We start from the raw sequence: 8,202 nt of genomic DNA on the forward strand, positions 1-8,202 counted from the left end.
CACAATAGAGTTTCCCACTTGGAGACGTGCTAAATTCTCATGTTCAGTTTTATCGAAGGTATTTTAAAGGTCAGGGACAGTTGGGGACAATATGGAGAAAACCAACAGGTAAAACAAAAGATAGGGCCACGTTTATTAAGTTGCCCGGCACAGCACCACGCCAGACGAATGTTCAATAAATGCCTTTGGGTTCTGATCTCTTCTTAAGTGTCATTTGCATCAGTACACAGGATTGGGGCTGAGGAGGGGCTAACATCAACTTCCTGTTAATAATTCTTTCATCCGATCTTCTCAGTAACCCTGGCAAACGGAGAGTCATTGTGTTAGAACTGTAACCATACCAACTGTGACTAGGGATTGCACTTTTAAAGCTCTACATCAAAAGTGTGAGAGTTACAGCAACAGTGATCATTGCATCATATCTTCACATTGTGAGGATGGAGATCCCGGAGTTGAATTTTGCAGTGCACAGACTGGGCAGCCATACATAGCTGTCCTGTCTATAACACAGCTTTACTATAGACTGAACATGTCTGCATAAGATTCACATGTTAAAACCAAATCTCCAGTGTGATGGCATTGGAGGTGGGGACTTTGGTAGGTGATTAGATTGTGATGGCAGAGCTCTCAACAAATGGGATTAGCGCCCTCATAAAAGAGACCCCAGTAGGTTCTTTTGCCCCTTCTGCCACATGAGAAGACAGCATCCATGAACCAGGAAGCAGGGTCTCACCAGACTCCGATTCTGTTGGCACCTTGATCTTGGTTTCCCCAGCCTCCAGAATTATTCGAAATAAATTTCTGCTGTCTGTAAGCTACCCAGCCTGTGGTATTCAGCAGCCTGAATGAACTAAAATCCCATTTTCAAAAAAATCATGCCACCTGGGGGTCAGTGAGGTTAGATGACTGCCCGGGAAACATGACTAGGATTAGCAGAAGCAGGATCTGAACACAGATAACACCCGGAGAATAATGACTGCTTCTGCCCCTGGCTGCCTCTCATTACCTACTGAGGAAAATGAATTCAGGCAAATGAAGACAAGATGAGGGAGAGAATGTTTGAGGCTGTGAAGGATGAAGGCTGAGAAGAGATCAGGAAAGGAACGAGTCATCCTGACCTGGGGATCTTGAGGAGGACCAGAGTGTGAGTAGGACATTGGCAGAGGAATTGGACTCAGTGGGCAGGGTGGGGGATGGGAGCCCAAGAGCCATTTGGCCCAATCCTTTCACAGGCATGTTCCTTAGCCACATCCCAGCTGCAGCTGCGCCTCATCCATAAACTGACGACTCACGCCCATAATTCATTCATAAACGTTTATTTCTATCTAAATCACCAAATGAATGCATCTACTGATGGCAGTGTGCACGCCTCACAGGGCACTGATCCACTTCAAGGGTTGGCATAGGGAGGCTAGCCGTGGAGTTCTGATGACTGTGTTTGAAAGAATTAAGTGCCCTGAGCAGTTGCTTCCTAACCATTTCCAAGATGGGAAATCTACATCATTGCCTGCAGTCTACAGATAAGGTTGGCTTGGGAGCTCTGCTTTCTCCAGTTTAGAAAGATGGGACTTTCCCTGTGGTGGGGGTCTGTGTAGGAAACTCACATGGAGGATGGCAGTGATGATCATCGGCACAGCAGTCGTAATGGCAGCTAACACTTATTGAGCACCTTTTATACTCCAGGCACTATGCTAAGCATCTTAGAGAAACCACATCTTCCCTCAAGTAGGATTAGGTTCTGAAGTCAGCATGTAAGAGGCAAAAACTTGTGCCTATTCAAAATCCCCCTTTATAGTCCCCTAAATTGTCCATAAAGTTTAGGGTACATGGTCAGGTATGCTCCCAAACAATGGTATTATGTATAAATATGAACAGTATGATTTTGCCTAAATAAATTATCAGGTATTTTTCCACCTCTGCGTCTGGGACATTGACAGCAGAGGTAGGGAGGGTCACCCAGTTTTTAAAATCTTTATTTCGCTCTCATCCTCTCTTCTCTATTTCTTTCTCTGTCCTCTTTTTCGTCCCCCTCATCTTTTAGGCAAACACATGTATTTGAATTCCCCTAAGTTAAATAATGCATGTAATGCTACTCAACTCTCTCTTACTTCATGCTTACAGCAACCGTTGACAGTAAAAGGCTGTACTATTACTGTAGTACTTTTACTAAGGCTCAGAGACAGGCACAGGCATGAGATTGCACAGCTCACAGAAGGTGGAGCCAGGACGTGAACTCCTTAAGCAAGGGCCTCCAGAGCCTGTGAGTTTGAGCTAGGAAGACCGGAGAAGCCTCCCTAGGGAGTTCTATTCCTGTTGCAGTGGCCTCCCTGCAGCCAATTTCACCCGAGCGTCAGACCCAACTAATGATCCGGTATTACCAACTTGGGCCTCACTTTTAAAAATAAGTGTTCCAACCAGTCTAGCCCTAAGATTTAATAGCCGAGATTGTATGCACATTAAACACCAAACGATTGTTAACATATTTATTGAAGCTTAACAGGCATCCAGTATATAAAAGATGACTCTCTTATTTGGCTGTCAGACCTCAATAAACATGTTTAATAATTAATTGGCATTAAGCAAACATAATTGTGTGATTCTAAATTAAGTGTTCAGTGAAGCGTATTGCGAGTAGAAAACCACAGTGGTGTTTTATTACTTAAAGTTCAGGCTGTCAGTCTGGCTTTTCATGTATCAAGAAAAGAGCCCTACTTTCAAAGCCATGTCGCCGGCCTCCTGTCGCCTCATACCAAAAAAAAGCAAGAGCCTACCTGTTTCTGGGCCCTTTGATTTGAGAAATCTTTCTTATTTGGTTAGTTCTTCGTCCTTCTGTATAACCACTTAGGGTTCTGAAAGTCTTGAGCCAAGAAATCATGCGGCGTGAAAGAATTTTCACACATCGGTTTTCAGATGAATTAACCAGTGCTGCCATAAACTCCATCCCTCCACCCCTGCCACTCCCAAATACAGTTGATTCTCATTGTCTAAAGTCACTGCAAACCCTGAAGTAGCATATACTGAACCAGTGCTCCTAGAGGAAATAAAGGATTCGGTTTGTCAACTCAAGAAGACACCTACCAAGAAGGGCTCCCGTGGATAACAGCCTAGCAGCCCTTTCTATACAGGGGCCTCTGAGAGCAATGTCAGAGAATTTACTGCTTATATTTTCTTCTAGGAGTTCTTTGGGTTCAATTCTTGCATTTAAGTCTTTAATTCATTTTGAGTTTATTCTCATATATGATGTAAGAAAGTGGTCCAGTTTCTTTTTCTTTGTCTTTCTTTCTTTTTTTCTTTCTTTATTTTTCTTTTTCTTTTTTTGCATATATCTGTCCAGTTTTCCCAACACCATTTATTAAAGAGACTGTCTTTACCCCATTGTATATTCTTGCCTCCTTTGTCATAGATTAGGTAACCATATAGGTATGGATTTATTTCTGGGCTCTCTGTTGTGTTCCGTTGATCTATGTGTCTGTCTTTATGCCAGTAACATGTCTGTCTTTATGCCAGTTTTGATTTCTATAGCCTTGTAGTATAGTTTGATATGAGGTAGCGTGATACCTCCTAATTTGTTCTTTCTCAAGATTGCTGTGGCTTTTCAGGGTCTTTTATGGTTCCCTATACATTTTTGAATTATTCTAGTACTGTAAAAAATGTCATTGGTATTTTGATAGGGATTGCCTTGAATCTATAGATTGCTTTTGGTAGTACGGGCATTTTAACAATGTTAATTCTTACTATCCATGAGTCATATTATATGCTTCCATTTATTTGTATCTTCTTCAATTTCTTTTTTCAATGATTTATAATTTTCAAAGTATAGGTCTTTTACCTTCGAGGGTAAATTTATTCCTAGGTATTTTATTATTTTTGGTGCAATTGTAAATGGAATTGTTTTTTTAATTTCTCTTTCCGATAGTTCATCATTGGTGTATAAAAATGCAACTGATTTCTGAATATTAATTTCATATCCTGCTACTTTCCTGAATTCACTTATCAGTTCTGACAGTTTTTGATGGAATCTTTAGGGTTCTCTATAAAGTATCATGTCATCGGGAAATAATGACAGTTTTACTTCTTCCTTTCCAGTTCGAATGCCTTTTATTTCTCTTTCTTGTCTGTTTGCTGTGGTAGGACTTCCAATGCTATGTTGAATAAAAGTGGGGAAAGTGAACATCCTTGTCTTGTTCTTGATCTTAAGGAAAATGCTTTTAGCTTCACCCTGTTGAGTTATGATGTTAACTGTAGGTTTGTTATATATGGACTTTATTATGTTGAGGCGTGTTCTCGCTATTCATAATGGATGCTGGATTCTGTCAAACATTTTTTCTGCATCTATTGATATGATTATATGATTTTTATCTATCAGTTTGTTAATGTGTGTCCTATTAATTAATTTGTGGATATTGAACCAAACTTGCATCCCAGGAATAAATCCCACTTGATGATGGCGTACGATCTTTTTAATGTATTGCTGAATTCATTTTGCTAACATTTTGAGGATTTTGCATCTATGTTTATCAGGGATATTAGCCTATAATTTTCTCTCTTTTTTTTGTAACATCTTTATCTGATTTTGGAATCAAGGTAATAGTGGCATTGTAAAATAAGCTTGGAAGCCTTCCCTCCTCTTGAATTTTTTGGACTAGTTTGAGAAGAATAGGTGTTAATTCTTTTTTGAATATTTGATGAAATTCACCCACGAAGCCATCTGGTCCAGGACTTTTGGTTTTTGGGAGTTTTTTGACTACTGATTTGATTTCATTAATAGTAGTCATCAGTTCAGATTTTCTGTTTTTTCGTGACTCAGTCTTGGGATATTGTATGTTTCTAGGAATGTATTTATTTTTTCCACATTGTTTAATTTGTTGGCCTATAATTGCTTGTAGTATTTCCTTATAATCCTTTGTATTCCTGTGGAGTCTATCGTCACTCCTCTTTCATTTCTGATTTTATTTATTTGGGTCTTCTCTCTTTTTTTCTTAATGAATCTGGTTAAAGGTTTATCAATTATGTTTATCTTTTCAAAGAACCAGCTCTTGGTTTTATTGATCTTTAGTACTGTTTTTTTTTTTAAGACTCTATCTTATTTCCACTCTGATATTTATTATTTTCTTCCTTCTACTCACTTTGGGCTTTGTTTGCTGTTTTTTTTTTTTCCTGGTTCCTTTAGTTATAAGTTTAGATTGTTTATTTGAGCTTCTTTTTGTTTCTTGAGGTAGGCCTGTATTGCTATGAATTTCCCTCTTAGGACTGCTTTTACTATGTCCCATAGATTTTGAATCATTGTGTTTTCATTTTTGTTTCCAGGTATCTTTTCATTTCTTCCTTGATCTCATTGTTAACCTATTCATTGTTTAGTACTATGTTATTTAGCCTCCATGTGTCTGTGTATTTCTCAGTTGTTGTGTTTTTATTTTTATTTTTATTTTTTTTTGAATTGATTCCTCGTTTCATACCATTGTGGTCAGAGAAGATGCTTGATACAATTTTAGTCTTCTTAAATTTATTGAGACTTGTTTTGTGGCCTAACATGTGGTCCTCAAAAATGTTCCACGTGCACTTGAAAAGAATGTATATTCTGCTGCTATGGGGTAAAATGCTGTAAAAATATCAATTAAATCCATCTGATCTACTGTGTCAGTTAAGACCACTATTTCTTTATTGATTTTCTGTGTGGAAGATCTGTACATTGGTGTCAGTGGGGTGTTAAAGTCCCCTAATATGACTATATTACTGTAGATCTCTCTTTTTATATCAGTCAATATTTGCTTTATGTATGTAGGTACTCTTATATTGGGTGCATAAATGTTTACTAGGGTTATGTCCTCTTGTTGGATTGATCCCTTTATCATTATGTAATAGCCTTCTTTGTCTCTTATCATAGTCTTTGTTTTGAGTCTATTTTGTCTGACATAAATATTGCGACCCCAGCTTTTATTCATTTCCATTTGCATGAAATATCTTTTTTCATCCCTTTACTTTTAGTCTGTGTGTGTCTCAAAAGATCTGAAGTGGGTCTCTTATAGACAGCCTATGTACGGGTCTTGTTTTCTTATCCATCCAGCTACTCTATGTCTTTCCATTGGAACGTTTAATCCATTTACATTTAAAGTGATTATTGATAGGTACATTGTTATTGCCATTTTATTATACTTTTTTTTTTTTGCATGGGAGCCATTTTAAACAGCAAAAACCAATAAAAAGCACAAAAATGCGAAAAAAAATACATGGCACTAAATAGACCACGAAAAGGACACTTGTGTATAGTAGAGAGCAGAAACAGAGGCAGAGCATCATCTTGCTCAGTCTCAATTGGGAACCTGGCTGATGGACGATTCACATTTTTCACCACTCTGCACTTGTCCACTCATGTCCACGCATGATTCAAAACGCTGTGAGTGTTGATTTTGAGGTTACAAGTAAATTGATGCCAATTCACAAATACAGAATCCTTGAGTAATTTGGCTCAACCATAATCAGATTCCATGAAGCACAGTCATCTGTACCCATCCTCTGCCAGGTCTTTGTATAAACCTACTGCTGCCTGGAACGTTGTCTGCCCAAACCCAGTGCTCCTTTAGCAAATAGTAGGTGCACAGTAAGCATTTGTCCAGTCCAATGGAGTATTTTTCAAATAAGGACCCAAAATTGATATCATTGGAAAAATGCTCTTTTCTTTAATCATCGTCTCTTTCAAAGTTTATTGCTGTTATTTACTATTTCAATCTAGTTAATATTCTACCTTGGCTTTTAACTTTCTATTTCTCACTTGACCCTAAATCCTTTAGAGACTTGAAGATAAAACCATTTTTTCTAGTGAAAGTGAATCCCTTAAGATTCACACAGGAACGCGGAAGTGCATGCCACAAGCAGGCACTGCTGGCTGATTTGGATCTATGTGACAGCAAAAAACTGTCCCCGGGATCTCATCCATATATGAAGCCCATTCACACACACCCTACAGGGAGGTGAGAGAATCAGATTTATAATAACTTCTTTAGAAGAAGTTTCCAGAAGCAGTGCCGTAACTTTAAAATGTTATTCCGATGACAACCTGCTTGGCACTGATGGGCCTGTCGGGGGTGCTTTGGGACCATTGGATCTTCCTGGGGTCTCACAAAGTTCTCATCAGGACCCCACCTAGAAGGTTTGGAGCTGCACATGGAACTCGACCCTGTGGATTCTGTGGGGATCCTTTGGAAAATTACATTTCTGAAGACTGGAATTTTATCCCTGGGAATTTAAAAACATATAAATAAACATGTTATAAAAATCATGCATACTTATTTTAAAAGTTAAAAAACAAGGAACAGAACGGATAGCACATGCAGTCTCACCATCACCTAAACACACACCGTTTAATATTTTGATGTATTTGGTAATTTTTTTTTCTTTCGTGCATGGGTTCTCAGTGTAATTTTAGTCATACTGCATATAAAAGTTAGTATTCTGCTTTTTTCCCCCGCTTCACATGGTATCCTAAACGTGTCTGTGGCATTACACTACTCACATCACGCTCATTGCAAATGGCTACAAACCAGACCATTGATTGATTGCATTCTAGTTTGCTAACAATTCCGCTGTTGTTAGACATTGTTTCTAGTTTTTTTACTCTTTCTACAAATAACAGTGCAATCTACTTTTTCTTTTCCCATAAAGCTAGTCCCTGTCTGGGGTTATTCTTAGCTCGGATTGTCGGAAGTCAAGTTACTGGATCATTGAGTAGGGACATTTTTAAGGCTCTTGATAATATAGCCTCATTGTTAAGAGTGTGGAAGCATGCCCATATCAGCATGTGTTATCATTTTTTAGTATTTGCTAAGTGTAAAAGAAACCCAGAATTTGTTTCCTCACCATGGCTGTGCTATATAGGTCATCCACCTTCAAATGCCCAGGCCTGTGTTCCTATCGGCCTCATACCCCGTATGCATACATACATGTGTATGTGCTGGCTTGTACAAAATATAAGATATTCCTCATACCCTGTATGCATACATACATGTGTATGTGCTGGCTTGTACAAAATATAAGATATTCTTTAAAATTCATCATATTGGCAAGACATGTCTTTGTCTCATGCTTTTCCCCAGCATTTCTTGAAAAATCTTCCGAAAGTTGTTTCTGCCTAGTATGCTTGGGTTTTTGTTTGGATCTATTTATTTTAAATCTCTTTCTCTCTCCCTCTCCCCTTTCTCCCTCCCT

General features: G+C 38.5%; 1 protein-coding gene across 1 annotated transcript in view; it reads left to right on the forward strand.

Moving 5' to 3' along the window:
* The window catches only part of CCDC149 (coiled-coil domain containing 149), a 66,604-nt gene that overhangs the window by 26,330 nt on the left and 32,072 nt on the right, over nt 1–8,202 (forward strand). The gene's annotated exons all lie outside the window — the stretch shown is intronic.

Source organism: Pteropus alecto, unplaced genomic scaffold (assembly GCF_000325575.1).
Source record: "Pteropus alecto unplaced genomic scaffold, ASM32557v1 scaffold5, whole genome shotgun sequence".
Classification (NCBI taxonomy): Eukaryota; Metazoa; Chordata; class Mammalia; order Chiroptera; family Pteropodidae; genus Pteropus; species Pteropus alecto.